The 19345-nt window shown below is 39.9% G+C and overlaps 1 long non-coding RNA gene across 1 annotated transcript; it reads right to left on the reverse strand.

Moving 5' to 3' along the window:
• Positions 1–939: 939 nt before the first annotated feature.
• LOC143940995 (uncharacterized) lies at positions 940–8723 on the reverse strand. Its single transcript, XR_013263964.1, has 3 exons — positions 8594–8723; positions 8100–8502; positions 940–3960 (listed from the first exon to the last, which is right to left on the reverse strand). It is a non-coding gene; the product is annotated as an uncharacterized LOC143940995 (long non-coding RNA).
• Positions 8724–19345: the final 10622 nt, after the last annotated feature.

Consider the following 19345-nt stretch of genomic DNA (forward strand, 5'->3'; position numbering starts at 1 on the left):
AGAAGTGACGTCGGCACTCGGGTGCTCCGTCGAACGTAGCGCCTGAGAGGATCATCAAGAGGTAAGCAGAAGCTTGCCATGCCTTCCCATATTTAAATTTTACTTGGTCGGCGGCAGCACACATATTAAACTTTCGGACACATGCTGCTGCAATTTGGTGGGACACATGCTGCTGCAATTTGGTGGGACACATGCTGCTGCAATTTAGTGGTGACACACGCTGCTGCAATTTGGTGGGACACATGCTGCTGCAATTTGGTGGGACACATGCTGCTGCAATTTGGTGGGACCCTCTGACTGTTCATCAGTGGAGATCGATGATAAATTCAGCTTTACGATTGTAGAAAACGTACATACATGGACCGGAAATGCTCTAAAAATTTGACAAAATCTGGGCTGCTTGGGTAGAAGCTAGAGACCTAACACTATGGTATTTTGTTGCTAGACAATTTGCCCCCTCTTTTAGAGATGTCAAGTTCTGTCATTTATAGGGGTACAGATGGCTGGAGACGGTTCACCTTTACACATATGATTACCTCTTGATTTTTTCGCTCCTCCTATTTTGATCCTTCATATCCTCCATCCTTAAAAGCCCCCTCCTTCCCTTGACCTCTGATTGCCGGGTGCTGTCATTTGATCTGGTGTAGGTTCTTTCAATTTGTACTGTGAAACTTTTTGATTTTATATGAATTTTAATTTTATATATGCATATTCTGCTATGTAACAAGGCTTTGTGCCACAAATGTTTATTACTGTTTGTATTTTGTTTGTTCTCTAAAGATGAATAAAACTATTCTTCTGCGAAAAAAAGAGACAGCAGTTATAAACATCCCTTTACTCTGGAAGTATAAACCATACGGAAATAAAAAAAAAATAAAAAAAATAATATATATATATATATATATATATATATATATATATATATAATTTATTATGCATGGAAAATATGTTCATGCTCAGACTTTCAGAGCAAATTTATAAACATAAACATAACCTGGCTCTAACCCTGACTCTCTGACCTAGATCAAACCCTAATCTAGCTATTTTATCTTTGTTTTTTGTTTTCTTTACATTGATTTTTGTTTACATTTTATTCCTTTAGCAAGGACAAAAGATACAATATATATTTTTTTTCCATTCGAGAGAAGAAAAAGACCCAGGGGTGGGATGTACAGTGACTCATTACTGTGTCAGCCAATCAGAGGCTATCACCACAGTGATCAGGTGTTCGGGAACCGGGCCTCCCGGTTTCCAGTTAATAGTAGGAGACCCAGAGCTCTTGGTTAGGGACTAACAGCAGTACAATCATAGTGGTGCATACAGTAGATGATGCAACACAGAAGAAGACGCACTTCCATGAGGTTACATTTCTTCGTATGCTCGTCTCTAAAGGGGTTTATGTATATAGCCTTTGGAATCTAGTAGCTTGAAGAAAAACATTCAGAGTATTCTTAAAGAGTAAGTTCATCTTTCGTACACTTTTTTTTTTTTTCCAAATTCCAGCTCCCCTATGCACCAATATAGCATTCATGTACTTTTTTTGCAAAAATATCAAAGCTTTCCATCAAATCTCAAGTCGATGGTCACTTACTTTTCTTGTCCTAATCCACGTTTAGTTTGACTCATGGAGGCTCAGCATCACATGTGGTTGATATGTATTTTTTATAATGTATTTTTAAATCTATACAAACATTTTTTGCCTTTCATTTCTATTTTAACCGCTTCCGGACTGCCCCACATACATTTACTGCGGCAGGGCGACCAGGGATATTTTGCACATGCCGCTCCTGCTGTGATTGGCTCCCGCTGTGTTCAATCAGTGGGTCCGGAGGCCGCAACAGCCACAGCGACCCAGTCTGCGGAGAGACGGATCAGTGGTGTGTTGATGTAGACAAAGCACACTGCTGACCTGTCAGGGAAGAAAAGTGAGAGATCATGTTTCAGCTAAGGTGTATCACGATCTCTCCTTTCCTCCAGTGTAACACTTCCCCCTACAGTTAGAAACACCTCCCAGGGAACACATTTTAACCCCTTGATCGCCCCCACGTGTAAACCCCTTCCCTGCTAGTGCCATTTATACAGTGATCAGTGCATTTTTATAGCACTGATCACTGTATTGGTGTCACTGGTCACCAAAGAGTGTCACTTAGGGTCAGATTTGTCCGCCGCATTGTCAAAGTCCCGCAAAAAATTGCAGATCGCCCCAATTACTAGTGAAAAAATATAAATAAATAAAAAGTCCCTAAATCTATCCCGTATTTTGTAGATGTTATACCTTTTGCACAAACCAAATATACACGTATTGTGATTTTATTTACTAAAAATATGTAGCAGAATACATATTGGCCTAAACTGATGAAGAAATTAGTTTTTTTTTTTTTTTTTTGAATATGTATTATAGCAGAAAGTAAAAAATATTGTTGTTTTTTTTCAAAATTGTCAGTCCTTTTATTTATATAATGCAAAAAATAAAAAAAAGCAGAGGTGATCAAATACCACCAAAAGAAACCCCTATTTCTGGGGAAAAAAGGACATCAACTTTATTTGGGTACAACCTCACATGCCCGTGCAATTGTCAGTTAAAACAACGCAGTGCCGTATCGCAAAAATGGGGCCCAGTCAGGAAGTGGGTAAAACCTTCCGGGGCTGAAGTGGTTAAACTGAATGGGTTGTTTTACAAGGTGATCGCTTACAATCACGGAGTTCTGTCTGACAGGTTTCCTTTCCAAGTACAAATTCGACATTTGTTAAGATTATACTACAAGCTGTTAGGATCAATCAATTTGCACAGCATTACTTTCAGTACATTTCTCATGCTTTGACAAGCACATAAATATCGACCAGAAATCTGGCAAGCTCCTGTTTGAACTGATAGCGCCTTTACTAGCCTGAAATCTCAACCAGCGTCGTCAGCCCTGCCTGCTGGACTATAGAATGCCACTTATCCTCCATTCTGTTTTACCCCACATGTATACATTCATTTTTTTTCCAAGTAAAACAATGCTGCCTTGACTCCTAAGAGCCTGCATACAAAATGTGTGTAAGGAAAGGGCTCTTTGGAGATGCGGTTCTGGGGTTGTGCCTATGTCATTTTGAAGTGACCTCCTCCCAGGAGTTGCCCCTGCAAGAATTCTGTAAGCAAGAGATGATGGGAAGCAATAATGCTGGGATACGCTGTAGAGGGAAATGGGAGGTTTGGGATTAAATTTGGGAAATGTCTGGATGTACTAAAATTGGCTGTCCCAGTACCAATCCTTGTGATATATATCGCCTTGTACCAGGGGCGGACTGACCATTGGGCCACTCGTGCACTGCCCGAGTGCCCCGTGCCACAAGGGGGCCCCATCAGGGTTGCCAGCCTCAGTAAAACCAGGGAAACTATGTAAAAATCTGTGTTTTTTTTTTTACATCTGTCTTTGAAATGTCCCTTACCGACATCCTTTTGGTTTAAAAATCCTTAGATTATAGCTACCCCACCTCTTCAGTACCTTCTCAGCCAATAGAAACATGTCTGTGTATACTGTGTTTGTGTGTGTTTGTGTATATTGTGTGGGCCCATAATGTCTGCTTGCCGGGGGCCCCATAATCTCCTATTGCCCGGGGGCCCCATGAGTTGTCAGTCCACCCCTGCCTTGTACTAAACCATTTGGATTGCATTCCATATACAGATACTTTAACTTATATCCTTTACCAGTTCTTTGCCATATACACACAGACAATATGAGTATAAGTTAAAATGACAGTCCCTTTAAATCCGAAGTGTGATAGACCTTTGCATTGCATCATTCTGTGCCCATACATCAAGAATGGGAGGAAGTAACTCCGCTTTGCTTCTGTTCGATGTTGCGTCATTCATGATTGTGAAATATCTTTTAGTTTGTAGGTAACTTGAGGTTGACGGTGCCATGGATGATTTAATCTGATCGGGTTTGGTAGATGGTTTCCACCATTTGACATGCCCTACATAAATAAAAAGAAACTTAAATTACAAATTGAAATTTTAGAAATGATAATGTCTATAACGATAAACTATTGAAAGAGTTATCTTGCTGTAACCAAAGACAATAACTATATGGTGCACTGTAGTAAAAAATAAATAAATAAAATAAAAAATTCCCTGAACCTGATTTCAAGTGCCACTGGTATAATACTTTTTTGTAAACCAGCGCTCAAGTAACCAGACTATTCACTATAAATTATTAAAATATTCTGAACAATTAGTAAAATCACTTTAAAACAAGCCCTCATTCACCTCTGTAGCTACTGCATAGGCAGCAAGAAAAAATTCATCTTCAAAGTTCACATCTTTTACTTTACCTATTACTCTCTGTTGTACCAAATCTTGGCTATCCGCCAGACCTCCAAAGTAAACACATAGCAAAGGATTCTAAATCTGCTCTAGGTATCAAATACTCTAATGCCCCATACACACGGTCGGACATTCAGACAACAAAATCCGTCTGATTTTTTTCCAATGGATTTTGGCACAAACTTGTCTTGCATACACACGGTCGCACAAAATTTCAGGAAAATCCGATCGTTTAGAACACGTATGACGGGACTATAAACAGGCCAGTAGCCAATAGCTTTTGTCTCGTAATTTATTCTGAGCATGCGTGGCACTTTGTCCATCGGAATTGTCTACACACAATCGGAATTTAAACGATTGAATTTTGTTGTCGGAAAATTTTGGATCCAGCTCTCAAACTTTGTGTGTCGGAAATTCCTACGGAAAAAGTCAGATGGAACCCGCGCACGATCGGATTTTCCGACAACAAGATCCAATCGCACATTTTCCACCGGAAAGTCCGACCGTGTGTACAGGGCATAAGACCCCTTTCAGATGGCGTGTTCTCCGTCCAAGCGGATCAGCTTGCTTAGCGGGGGATCTCTTCGCTGATCCCCACTGAGCAGGCGGACACGGACACAGCCCACTTTTCCTTTATGGGGCGGTCAGATGGAAACGGACTACATATCTATACTACTCCATACTACACGTATCCCCATCCATTTGTTTTTTAGCGGACCTGATCAGATCAGATGCCAGAGGGCAGGGCTGGACTGGGACAAAAATTTGGCCCTGGACTTCACTCAGACCGACTCACTTTAATTTTGCAAACACGTACAAAAACAAGCGAACAACCTGCTCGCAGCACACTCCATTTATTTCCCATACACCCCCTATACTTGCAGCACACTCCATTTATTTCCCATACACCCCCTATACTTGCAGCACACTCCATGCATTTCCTATGCACCCCTATACTCGCATAACATGGAAGGGGGGGTGGGTGTACAGATTGCATGACTTACGTATAGGAGGTTATGTGAAATGTATACAAAGAAGCTATGACTGTAGTGACACATAAGTATAAAAATAATGTATAATAAAGAGGCATTCATGTTTATGTAGTCAATTGATAGAAAGTATACTATATATATTTGATTGTCAGTGAATATTTGCAATAGTAATTTTTTTCATATAGTTAGCCATATACTATGGAGCTGTCATTTAAAGAGCTGAGAGTAATCCTGGTTCACACTGGTGCTATGCGGGAAACCCTGCGATTCAGTGCCAGTTCCCACATCGCACCTGAATAGCACACTGAGATTTGTGAACTGATGGTGGTGTCAATGTAAATTTATTATCACCCCCAGATCAGTTCACAGATAGCAGTGCGATCTGTCAAATGGTACAGGAATCGGAACGCATAGATGTGAACACCCATGCAATCGGATTCCAATGCTGACCAAAAAAAGGAAAAAAGGCCTAAAGAATTTCTGCAGATTATTACCATGACATCCCCTGCTGTTACCTCACTCCCTCATTTCTTGCACTAGACAGAACTAAGATTGTTTCTATGCTGAGACTAATATACACCACAGATAAAATTATTTAACGCAATGCATATGAATTAATGTAGAGGGGTCAATATTGGTGACATGTCAGATGACCCCCCTCCCCCATGTATTATTCAGACTGTCCCAGTATGCCCCTATCAGCCCCCCAGCCTTACCTATGCCACTCACTGCATTCTAATGTCACAGTCACTACAGTGCAGGGTCTCCTCTTCTTATCCTTAAGTCTGGCCTCCAGGGACCTCACCCCCGATCCCTTCATTCTCAGGCTTCCCTATACTGGCTAACCCGGGTCCCCCTCCTCACTGAGAGCAGAGTCTGAGTCCCATCCAGTCTGCTCCTTCCCGGCTAGTCCTCCGGCCCTCACCTCCCCAAACAGCCTCCAGCAGCAGGCAGGGATGGTGGTGGGGCTGCCGCTAATGGGGATCAGGTGCCCAACTTCCTTGTTCGTGATGGTCTGGATGGAGAGGAAGGTCAGGGTGCTGGAGCTCCTCACAGTCATCTGCAAGGGGGATGAGAAGGAGGAGGATGGGAGGGGCTCAGGCTGCTGGGAATCCCTTGGAGGATCGAATCACTGAGGAGAAGGCAGATGACAGTCCATGCAAGTCACTGGGGGATTTTTTGCTCCACTTAACCATGTATGTTCAGGAATGGGTGTACAGGAATGGCAGGGGACCTCTGCTGTCAGCATCAAGGGCGATCCCAGGATCTCATCTACAGCCTCATACCAGCGGCCATGGCTGCACCCTTGACAGACTGTCACTGAAACCGACCCACTGTGCCATTTGCCCACCGGGAAACTCCTTGTAGTTCCGATAGCCAGAGGGTGATAGCAGACACACGTCCACTGACATCCGCCGCCCCATAGAGAACAATCTGATTGGGCCCGCCTGAAAAATGCACAAGTGGACCCAATCGGTACATTGGTGTGAAAGGGGCCTAAGTAAGCCATATCCTATAGTATTTTTCCCCAAAAAATGCTTTATTGGAAACAAGTGGATAATATATTTGATACATACAGTACAGTGTAGTATAAGTGAAGTTAGGAACAGAAAACAAAACATGAGGCACAGTCAGGGAGCAATGCATTCTGCCAAAATACAAATGATGCAGTCATACACTTTTAGTGAAGAATCATATTGGGCTGATCAAAGGCTATCCCTTGGACCAACTTAAAGGGGTTGTAAAGGTAATTTTTTTATTTTCTACATAGGTTCCTATAAGCTAGTGCATTGTTGGTTCACTTATCTTTTCCTTCGATTTCCCTTCTAAATGTTTTTTTTCTTTGTTTTCTTTGTCTGAATTTCTCACTTCCTGTTCCTCCCCAGTGAGCTGTTCAGTAAGCTGTTCTGGCTGACTAACCACCAGCTCGGATGATGGTGAGAAGTTTACTGAGGAGAAACAGGAAGTGAGATATTCAGACAAAAAAAAAAAACATTTAGAAGGGAAATCGAAGGAAAAGGTAAGTGAACCAACAATGCACGAGCTTAGAGGAACCTATGTAGCAAATAAAAAATTTACCTTTACAACCCCTTTAAGACTTGTACAATGTATGATACACAACCTGACAAGAATGATGGGGATCTGAATTATTAAACAGAGTATACCCTGCCTATAACTAATCATAAAACTGATGGATGGAACATATTCCTTATTTTTTAATGTATTATTATATCATGCTGACCACAATAATGTACTGTGAGTTGTACAATGTAGATATAGGGTTTATTTTAGTGAGAGTTCTCTGTGACCTGAAAATTATTTCAGGGGTTCCCTTGTGAATGAATGAATGAATGAAATACTTGTATAGCGCACAATGCAAACTGAATCGCCTCTAGGCGCTGTGGCGAGCTTTGACCATCTGCTAAAAGAGGAAGGTCTTGAGTTTTTTCCTAAAAGCCAGGTGATTTTCTTCCAGGCGGATGTTGATTGGTAGAGCATTCCATAGCCGAGGCCCTTGTGGTATTAAGGTTGGGAAATGCTATTCTAGATTGTTCTGGTCAGGGCTATCTTCTCCTGTTTTTTGTTACTGCAAAACAGGTAGGTACTTGTTTTACAAACATTTTATATACAATACAATTTTAGGCACCATTATCTAAACGTGGGCACTTTTTGATATATTCATGTCAAATTATGTTTTTGCCACTTTGTTAAACAACCCAACTTGATACCAAGGATCTGTAGACCTGGATGGAATGGAATAAGAAAAGAATTATCAACGGAATGAAAAAATCACTTGCCTTTTTCAAGCTGTCCCTGTAAGTGTGCCAAGTCTGAGAAGAAACCTGAAGAAGTCTTCTGAAGAGACTGTTGGCTTCTTGACCTGGACATTGTGCCATTGCCAGACAGTGGAGGTAAATGTGTCTTCTCTTTCCATCCATCTTCCTTCTTTTGCATAGTAAGAAGTTTGTTGCTCCTACGCCCTAAGATGGTCTCAATCTCTCCATTTTTCAATTTCATTTCCAATTCTTGTCTTGTGAATTGAGGATGGGAAGCTGATAGAAGAACCGATCTGCAAACCACTGGAACCAGTTCATTAAAAAATTCTGGAGGGATGGCCGGTGATGGACATGGAGATACAGGAACACCACATACAAAACAGCTGGGACCACGCAGCCTGAATGCATTTTCCATTCTAATGCACTTTTCGTTAAAAGAAAATATGTTTTTTTAGGCAGACTTATTATAATGAGCAAATTTCTCAATGAGAAAATAAAAAAGTTTGTAAGCATACCTAGAGAAGCCTGCAGGAAACGTCTACAAATTCTTGTTGCTGGGCTGGTTTGGTTTGTATTTAGCTCTTGCTACCTAAATAGTATCATGGCAACATAAGCTGAAAAGCTCCTTTGTAACTTGTTTACGACTACTGTGTCATCACTGAATAACAGTCACACATTCCTTTAACATTGATCTGTGTTTGCAGGCTTAGTAAAAACGAAATCAAGTTTAAAGTTTTTTTTTTTTTGTTTTAGATCCATTGGGAAAGGGTTAAAACTGCTGTCAATTTCAACTGCTGTCTTTGCCTCTATTGAGATTTTTTTTTTGGTCAGATTTGTCTCCTGTAAAGGGAAATGAGGAGAAGAGGTTCTCATGGGGACACAACAACAATAAATCCAATCTGGTGGGAATGGCCCTTCAACCAGGTCCATATAAAACTTCAGACGTCTGTCATATAAGACCATCTGACAACTGGTCAGAGATGGAAACATTCTAAGTATGGGCAAGGTATGATTGATTGTGCTGATGTTTGATTTATATGTTATATTTTACAGTTAAAGTTGATCCAAAAAAGGACCTTGTACCATATTATTGCAATAGGGGACATTCCTCCATACCTCCTTACAGATAGCTAAAAAGATCAGTGTTGTCAGTGGGAACTTATCTGAGAGACAGAAATTGCCCAATGCTGAAGGAACCCCTAGCAACCTCTGGAGGAACCCTAGGGTTCCACAGAACCCTGGTTGAGAATCACTGAACTATAGGGCCAGAATTTAAAATGTCTTCAAGAAGAGTCTTTCATCTGTTCCAGCTAGGTTACAAAGGATGATTTACTAAAACTGGAGAGTACAAAGTCTGGTGCAATGGCCAATCAGCTTCTAACTTCAGCTAGTTAAGCTTTGACAAAAAAAAAAAAAACATTTGGAACATAATTGTTTTTTATGCAAAGCTGCCCCTGATTCTGCACTCTCCATTTTTAGTAAATTAACCCCAATGCTATAAAAAAAATATCACACATGGGCTGAATGTTGGGAGACATCGGCCAGTTCAATAAAAACTGGCCCACTGGGTTGAAAGAAAAAAAACTATTAATGTGTACCAGGCTTTAGGATACCCTAAGCCGACAGCAACTCAAAGGCAAGGAAGCTATTGAACTATTTAAAATTAATTTGAATTTATTTAACCCTGAACATTTTAGATACGAAAACATGACACCTAATAGAACCTCAAGTGTTACCATTGAAAAAAAGAATCAATGTCCAAAGGCAACTTTCTTTTCTGCAAAAGCTGGCCATACACTATTACAATTTTATTTGAAAAATTTTGTTTAAAGAAGATTAGTTTGAGTTTCTAATGGTTAGTGATATCACACTGAAGTTTGTTTTCGAACAAAGTGATAAGAACATTTATGGAGCTGAATAGAACATTTTTCTTAAGTCAACACATTTCTAATAATGAATGGGTTTTTTTTTTTTTTTTTGAGAAAGTCCATTCACTTGATCATCGATTGTCAAAAGCAAACGTTCAATGAAGTACTTTTGAATGACATTTGACATGTCATTGAACGTACTGATGAGAATTTTCTTATGTCCGTTCAAACATTTGCTTGAAAAATGACTAGTGTATGGCCAGGTCAAGTTCTGAGCTGAGAAACAGGGACACCTATTAGCTTTGGCAAAGCACATCTACCGGCAAAGCCTCAGTTATGGAGATTAAGGAATTTAATGTACACATAATGATCATCAGCTTCTGATGAGCTGACATACTTGCCATGGAATGTGTGAAGCAGCTTTTTGGCAACCATCTATGTACTGGTAACGCCTTGTGAGGTTCTAGTTCAACCCTCTATGTTACAATGGCTCTCCCCACTCCAACTGTGCTATTGTTTATTAGCAGTGTTTTTTCCACATAGAGATACTTTCTTTATCAATTTACACTGTATTTATATATGTTATTTTTATTTCAATTACTTTTATTAAATGTTTTCTGTAGAAAGGAAGAGCAATACAGAGCAGAGTGGCAAACAATCCTCACATTACCCTGAGCATATAACAAAGTAATTACATAAAAAAATAATATAAGAACATGGGGAACCATGAAAGGATCGTTCATTTGGTCTCAAGTAGTCACAAGCAAATAGGGAGATCAAACGTATGAAGAATACCTGCATAATGTTGACCAATAACACAATTATATATGAGGGAGAGCCATCATAAAGACAGCGTATCCGGTCTACCTATAGTATACATAGAGTCCATGAGAACTAAAACATCAGTAATGCGTAACCTATATGAAGTGGTCTGCAGGTTGGTACAGTAGAACCTTTCATTTGTGTATTATGATTACGAAAGATCTCCCTGTTGTTGAACGTTATATTATTCATTTTTGGGGGACACAACTCCCCACTACTAATAGTGTGAGTAACACAGGTGAGGAAAGGGAAAGAAGGAGAAGAGGGAACAGCAACAGTGCTGGCGAGAAAAGAGAGGAAGAAGAAGAGAGAAGGCGAGTTCACCCAGGGCTCTAACTCCAACAATCCTTGAAATCAGCTCCTTATGTCTGGGACCTGCAAACAGGTAAGCCAGGAGAACCATATTTTTGTTTATTGTTTATCTCGGGATTGTTTATCTCGCAAGATCTACGTGAGTTTCATTAAGGCTATATCTATCACAGGACTTTTCCATGCGGTTGCAATAGCGATTTTGGCCGCTAAGAACATGAAGTATATTAAGGTCTGTGTGTCTCGGGAAATTTTTGACTGGTTTATTCAGTAGGGCAATGCTTTCATCCTTGATAATATTGACCATCGTGAATGAAAATATAAAGGAATGTACCCTCATCCAAAAGCAGCAAACTTTGGGGCAGGCCCACCATACAGTATCTCACAAATGTGAGTAACCCTCACATTATTGTAAATATTTTATTATGTCTTTTCATGTGACAACACTGAAGAAATGACACTTTGCTACAATGTAAAGTAGTGAGTGTACAGCTTGTATAACAGTGTAAATTTGCTGTCCCCTCAAAATAACTCAACACACAGCAGCCATTAATGTCTAAAAGGCTGGCAACAAAAGTTAGTACATCCCTAAATGAAAATGTCCAATTTGGGCCCAAAGTGTCAATATTTTGTGTGGCCATCATTATTTTCCAGCACTGCCTTAACCCTCTTGAGCATGGAGTTCACCAGAGCTTCACAGGTTGCCACTGGAGTCCTCTTCCACTCCTCCATGATGACATCACGTAGCTGGCGGATGTTAGAGACCTTTACGCTCCTCCACCTTCCGTTTGAGGATGCCCCACAAATTCTCAAAAGGGTTTAGGTCTGGAGACATGCTTGGCCAGTCCATCACCTTTACCCTCAGCTTCTTTAGCAAGGCAGTGGTTATCTTGGAGGTGTGTTTGGGGTCGTTATCATGTTGGAATGCTGCCATTGGTTCAGTATGTCACAGTACATGTTGGCATTCATGGTTCGTACATAGTATGCACTGCTAGGTCTGAGCTGTTTTTCTGTAATGTTTTCAGAAAATAGTAAATTTGCTGTAAATGGAAATTCTCAGAACCTCCCCATCTCCAAGCTGTCCAAAAAGTGTGAAGGAGGGGAATATTCGGTTGCCAAATATATAATGTTAGTTCAATATAATTATAAACTGTCTCAGCCACCTTGGAGAACTTATCATGTGGCCACTACATATTCTTATTTACCTATTCTGATGGCAATTGTGTGATGGGATGTTTTCTTTATGGGTAAGAATTTCTAATTTTGTAATTGACTTTTTTGATGTGATAATAAACGTTTTATATATCATTATTTAGCAGTGCAGCTACTTTGTTAAGGTGTTCTCTTCACATTATATTTGTAAAAATGTAAAAATGTACACTTCAAACCCTTGCCATGAAAAAAAATTAAAATAAATAAATAAATATATATATATATATATATATATATATATATATATATATATATATATATATATATATATATATATATATATATATATATATATATATATATATATATATAGATAGATAGATAGATATATGTTATTGTTTGAAAATATGGAAAAAGTATAAAATAGAACACAAGGTAGAATTGCAAGTTTTTTTAATACCGTATTTTGTGAGCAAAGCCCTTTACACATGGACGAATATCGGGTGGCATCAGCCGGTTTCTACTGAATATTTGGCCCCGTGGAAGGGACATGATCAAAAAAATCCTGCCAATTGACACTTGATCAGTGCTCTCAGCCAATGGCTGAAAGCACTGACTGGTGTGTTCTAGAGGGGGGGCGTCCACTAGTGTGTACCAGGCTTTAAACAATGAGTCATATGACTTATTTGTTGAAATCTCTTATCGATAGAATCAGATTTATCAATAAAAGATAGGATCTTAAAGTGTATGTAAACCCTAAAATTTTACTTCTCTTATTCGATCTTTTGTGATCTGTTAAATATACCAATGTAAATATTTTGTTATATCTTTTTAACCACCCTGGCGGTATGATTATGTCAGATTTTTGATGCTGAAAGTGATACAATGTTTTGCATGGAAATTTGTTGTTTTATATTGTAGTCCTGCAATTCTTAGGAATAACTCACTTAAATCTGTCCAAACAAGATTCTAATAGACATCCCGGGTATGATAAAATTTGAAACATGAAATCATACATTATAATATAATAAATAACTATAAATAATTATAACAAATAATAATAATAAAATGTATTCATTATTGTAATTGAATCAAAAACACAGAAATTTGCTCAGTTGCTGAATTGTCGCTGTCGTCACTCTCAGTGTTTGATGACTAACATCCCCACAAATCACTCAATTCTGCAAGTGATTCTAATTTCTAAAGCTGTTTTCTAGCTTATCTAAAACCACTTTTGACGTAAAGGGACACTTTTTGGTTGCTATGGACAAGCTCCAGTTAACAGGCAGAAAGAACAGTATATATAATATAAAACTGCATGCAGGGTACTGGACAAAGTGAAATGATTTGATACAGTAATGTAATCTGTAAGATTACAGTGTACTGTATGTGAAATGTGTTTTTTACTTTTTGAATTTGGCGCCGAACTCCGTCCCCGCGCGTCGCAACGCTCGCAGGGAATGGAGCTCTTCGCTGTCACAGATCGAGAGAGACACGGTGGCTTACTGATCACAGCGGGGAGACATCACTGGATCCAGGGCACAAGGTAAGTAACCCCCTCCATGGATCCAGCCATGTGATCCCGAGTCTGGCTCGGGAATACCGCTTATAGTAATTAAATCTCACCCCGAGCCAGACTTGGGAATACCGCCAGGGAGGCTACACAAGCTGAAGTTAGAAGCTGATTGGCTACCATGCACAGCTGCACCAGATTTTCACTCTCCAGTTTTAGTAAATCAAACCCACAGTAATTATTGCTAGCGCCTGAAGCCACTGGCAATAATCACATGAAAAATCTGACATGCTGGTTGTACCCAAGTCGATCGATGGCTCAACTTGGGTACTATCAGCCTGCCCATACATGGTTTGAATCTTGTCCGGTCTCTGCTGAAGTGGCCGAGATTCGAACTGTCTATGGCCGGCTTTACTCTGTGTATGTCCCTTCCCTAAAACAAAGAGATTGACTTCCGGCAACCACAGGTCCCTGCCAGAAGAATACACAGTGATTATTGCTAGGGGCTATAGGTGCTGGCAATAATCGCATGACAAATCCGACATGCTGAGTGTACCCAAGTTGATCTATTTGGGTACAATTAGCCCGCCCATAGATGGTTTGAATCTCGACCAGTCCCTGCTGATAGCAGCAGCTTGGAATTGCATGCCATTGCTGAGCCTAACAAAGCAAACAGAATATTGGCATGCATTAAAAAGGGGATTAATTCCAGAGATAAAACAATAATTCTCCCGCTCTACAAGACTCTGGTCTGGCCGCACCTAGAGTATGCTGTCCAGTTCTGGACAACAGTCCTCAGGAAGGATGCACTGGAAATGGAGCGAGTACAAAGAAAGGCAACAAAGTTAATAAAGGGTCTGGAGGATATTAGTTATGAGGAAAGGTTGCAAACACTGAACTTATTCTCTCTGGAGAAGAGACGCTTGCAAGGGGATATGATTTCAATATACAAATACTGTACTGGTGACCTCACAATAAGGATAAAACTTTTTCGCAGAAGGGAGTTTAACAAGACTCGTGGCCACTCATCAAAATGAGAAGAAAAGAGGTTTAACCTTAAACTACGTAGAGGGTTCTTTACTGTAAGAGCGGCAAGGATGTGGAATTCCCTTCCACAGGTGGTGGTCTCAGCGGGGGCATTGAGAAACTATTAGATAAGCACCCGAATGACCGCAACATACAGGGATTTACAATGTAATACTGACATATAAACACACACACATATAGGTTGGACTTAATGGACTTGCATCTTTTTTCAACCTCACCTACTATGTATCTATGTAACCGGCCTGAGATTTAAACCATCTATGACCAGCTTAAAAATGCAGACCTCGATTGCAAATTCTTGAGCCTCATGTAGTTATCTGTTCAGGTATAAAGGCATTAATTAAGCTAGTTTGTTAACTGTCATTGGTTTCTGGTTGGTAAGAACTGGAAATGTCTCCAATAATCTGAAGAACACTGTAGAGAAGGTTACGATTATTTTCTGAGCTAATAGTTAAAGAGGAAGTAAACCCTGATGGATTTACTTCCTCTTTGATTCCCTGCAAAGGTAAAGCATAATGGACTACTTTGCATCGCATAGTAGTCCATTATGTGTCACTTACCTAACACAGGAGCCAGCGAAGTCACCGCTGTCCCCTGTAGTCCGGAGCATCCATCTTCTCGGTGGGTCTCGCTGCTCTGCTGCTGTCATTCAGTGAAGCCGCGATGACGTCACTCCCGTGCATGCGCATGGGAGCCGCCACTCGCGGCATATCGCCGTTGACAGCGCCGCTGTCTATGGTGCATGCCCCGTAGACAGCGGTGCCTGTCTTTCGGCAAATATCTCCTAAACCGTGTAGGTTTAGGAGATATTTCTTGGACCTACAGGTAAGCCTTAATCTAGGCTTACCTGTAGGTCAAAGTTGGTTGTAAGGGTTTACAACCACTTTAAGTGACTAATGTAGAAATGTACATCAATACCGCTAAAAAATATCAACCCACTTAAAAATGGTGTGAAACAGCCTGCAATATAACCACCTCATTCACCTCTTCTATACACATTTATGGAGTGATCTCTATCACATCTAATTAATAATACTCATCAATAAATGGGAACTGCAAAAAGAACATGCAAAACAATTTGCCAGTAGCCATGCAAAATTAAATTAAATTTTCTGCGAGTATACCATTTGTTGGTATATATTAACACAAGTATTCGGGCACCTTCAAGCCGTCATTGGGAACATTGTAGGGTACCTGATATGTACATAGAAATATTAACTCTGCTCAGCAACATATAAGCAAAGCTCGGGCTATATTTTAAGCACAATTTGAGCATTCCTATTCTTTAGCACTACAAGACATGAAAGACGCTGATGGTATCTCATCAACAAGAGCTTTGCTAGTAAGTTGACATCACAGAGAAGGATGTTGTGGTTTAGCTGCGGCTCTTTGGGGTACAGTCATGCGATAGCTGCCCCTGATACTGAGCTGGGTTTGTGATGTTCCCCTGCGTGGTTAGAACACAGCGTCTGGAGAACAAATGTCTGCAATCACATAAAAGTACAACTTGTGTCTTATGTCTCTGCTACAAAGAGAAAAATACATTGTTCTGGTCAATAATCCCCGCTCTGATACGGAAAACACAAGATGTAGAGTAGCTGTTACTTGTTCAGCATCACTATTGTTGTCACGTCTGCATTCGACAGAAAGATACATAGGAAGCAATTACTGAAAACTAAAGCATAAAAAAAAAAAAGTATTTTGCCCAAAGCAGCCAGATTTCAGATCTCAATATTTTAGCAGAGGCTAGAAATAGAATAACCTACATATGAATGGTTGGTGTTGGGAACACAGATTTATTTCAAAATAATAATAATAAAAAAATTCTAACAATTACTAGCTAGTCAGAAAAAAAAAAAAAAGCTTCACCGTTAAATAAATTTATAATTAAAATGTAGGTTTTGGTTGCCAATGTTTGCACATATATGTGGAGGCCACACCGACCCATCAATACCCTTCTGTATAATGTGGTCTCTAACAGAACTCCCATCTTGAGACATATATAGCAACTAATAAACTGAGGTAGCTCATTGCCCATTAAAGGCATTCTGACCATGGGGTAGATTTACTAAAACCGGAGAGTGCACAATCTGGTGCAGCTGCGCAGCATGGTAAAATCAAATTTGAAAACAAGAATAGAATAAAACAGAATAAAACATAAAGAAATAGAAAAGAATAGAACAACATAGAGTAAAATAGAACAGAAGAGAATATAAAATAAAATAAAATAAAATAATACTAAATAAAATTTTATAGAAAATAAAGGAATAGAATAGAAAAGAATAGAATAAAAATAAATAAATAAAATAGAAGAGAGTATAAAAGAACAAAATAGAAAATTAAAAAAAAATATATAAAATAGAATAGAAAAAAGGGAATAGAATAGAAAATAAAATATAAAAGAAGAATAGAGAAAAACAGAACAAAATAGAATAGAAAATAAAATAATAGAATTAAATTAAATATAAATGAAAGGACTAGGATGCAAAATAATAGCATCAATTAGAATAGAAGTGCAGAGCTGGCTCCTGACGAGCAGGCGCTATGGTTTTTCAAAGTTAATTTTCCTGAAACCACAGTTGGGTTTTTGGGGAAAATTTCCAAAATTTCTGGTTTCGGTGCCAGTCTAGCTAAATTGCACTGGGTTCTCCTTGACCACAGGTGTCGCTGTTGGCAAGAGTTGAGAACACTTCTTTCGGAACCAGCCCAGGCGGAGTGTTCTCCTGCTGTGCATTCTGGGAGGTGGTATTTAAGGTACGGACACCACGTGCTTGGGTGTTGTGTTCTGTTCTGTATTTTCTGTCCGTTTGGTTCTTGTCGTCCTGACCAGCCCATGGCCCTCCTTGCCTGGGGTGCGGAACCATGCATTTCAAGTCTCGGGGTTGGCTAGCCCGAGGCAATGCAACTGCAGGGACAGGCCTGAATGGAATTTGGGGCCTATTGATCCAAAGGTGGTCAGGTGCCATCTCATCCAAGGGAGAGGCCCAGCAACTGGAGAAACCCCATGGGAGGACTCTTCAAGAGAAGGCCATGCACAAGGCTGGCTTCTCTGAAGGAGCCTTGAAGGACACTACATGGATCTACACTCATATGGTATTGCCAGATCGGCTGAGAGATACTGGCACCGTATGATAGCTCTTTAAATTTGTCCCTCAGTTATGCTCAAGTCTGTGGCAGAGACTTTCTCAAATACTCTACACTCAAGTCTGTGGCAGAGACTTTGCTTAACACCCTACCGACTGCTAGGCCTAGTGAGAGGAGGTCTATCCGGGGTTCATGAGGTCCAGCTGTGAAACGTTTGCTATTCTCTGGATTTTTCCTATAAGAGACTTTCCATTTTTGCAGTCTAAAGTACCTGAACTTACTCCTAACCCTCTACCCTAACCTGAGAGACTCTGTTTCTGGTTCAAATAAATAACCCAAAAGAAGATTCAGCGTCAGTTTCCACATTTCTTTGGGTCATATTCCATGGGAGCTCCTAGACGGAGAAGAGGTCAAGAAGGTAACGGTAAGCCCAAAAAAAACAGCAGCTCCTTCGGGGGTCAGTGCTACAAAAGAATAGAAAATAATATAATAGAAAAAAACAATAGAATAGAATAGAAAGAAAATAACAGTCTTTCGAAATTCGAAGTTTGGATAGACTGAATTCCAATTCAAAACGAATACATTAGAATAGAATAGAAAATCATAGGACAGAAAACAATAGAATAGAAAATAAAAGAATAGAATACTTTCCAAAACAATAAAAATTGTGAGCTATGGTGACGTGATTAGTGAAAACAAAAGGCACTGTGAAAATTTTGCTGAACAAATAAAAATTTTCAATATGGTCATGCAACTCTTCATATAGCCTATATACCTTAAAAACACATATGGATTGTGGATTATGGATTGTAACATACATACCGTTGGAAATCCTGAGTGCCAATAGGGCACATTAACATGTGAGTGTACACCTAGTGGGGGGAACATTGTTTTTTATGTGAATTCATTTATAAACTACCTGCTCGATGAGTTCCTCTCTGTGATCTCTTAAAACTTGCCATTATGGTGCTTAATTTAAACATACTGTATATGTCCATTCCACAAGGGCTACCTGACCTGAGCCAAATAACAATCCAATATTCAAATCTTTATGAATTCAAATCCATTTGAATCTAAAAACAAAATTGAAATGTGTACATCATATCCCTGCTGATGAAAAACATGATGGTCATTATTCCGCTAAAAATGTTGTCTCTAGGTCAGGTCAGGTGTACGACGAGTGTCCCATCAACATCTGTCACAGTGAACCTGTGCCCAAAAACATCTGTAGTATTAGTAGTAGTGGCCATTCAACATCTGTCAGAGCTTACCAGTGCAACCAAGCAGCTGTCACCAACATGTACCAATGTACACAAACATCTGTAATACTAGTGTCCCATCAACAGGGCCGCTGATAGAAATCATGGGGCCCCCTACAGCCTACCTGACGGGGCCCCCCTTTAGCTCCACCCTTGGTCCCTCCTTTAGCCCCATCCCTGGCCCTTCCCCAGATGCCATATTGTGCTGCAGAC

The sequence above is a fragment of the Lithobates pipiens genome, unplaced genomic scaffold, assembly GCF_037356315.1.
Source record: "Lithobates pipiens isolate NorthernLeopardFrog02 unplaced genomic scaffold, aLitPip1_a1.2 Scaffold_3, whole genome shotgun sequence".
Lineage (NCBI taxonomy): Eukaryota > Metazoa > Chordata > Amphibia > Anura > Ranidae > Lithobates > Lithobates pipiens.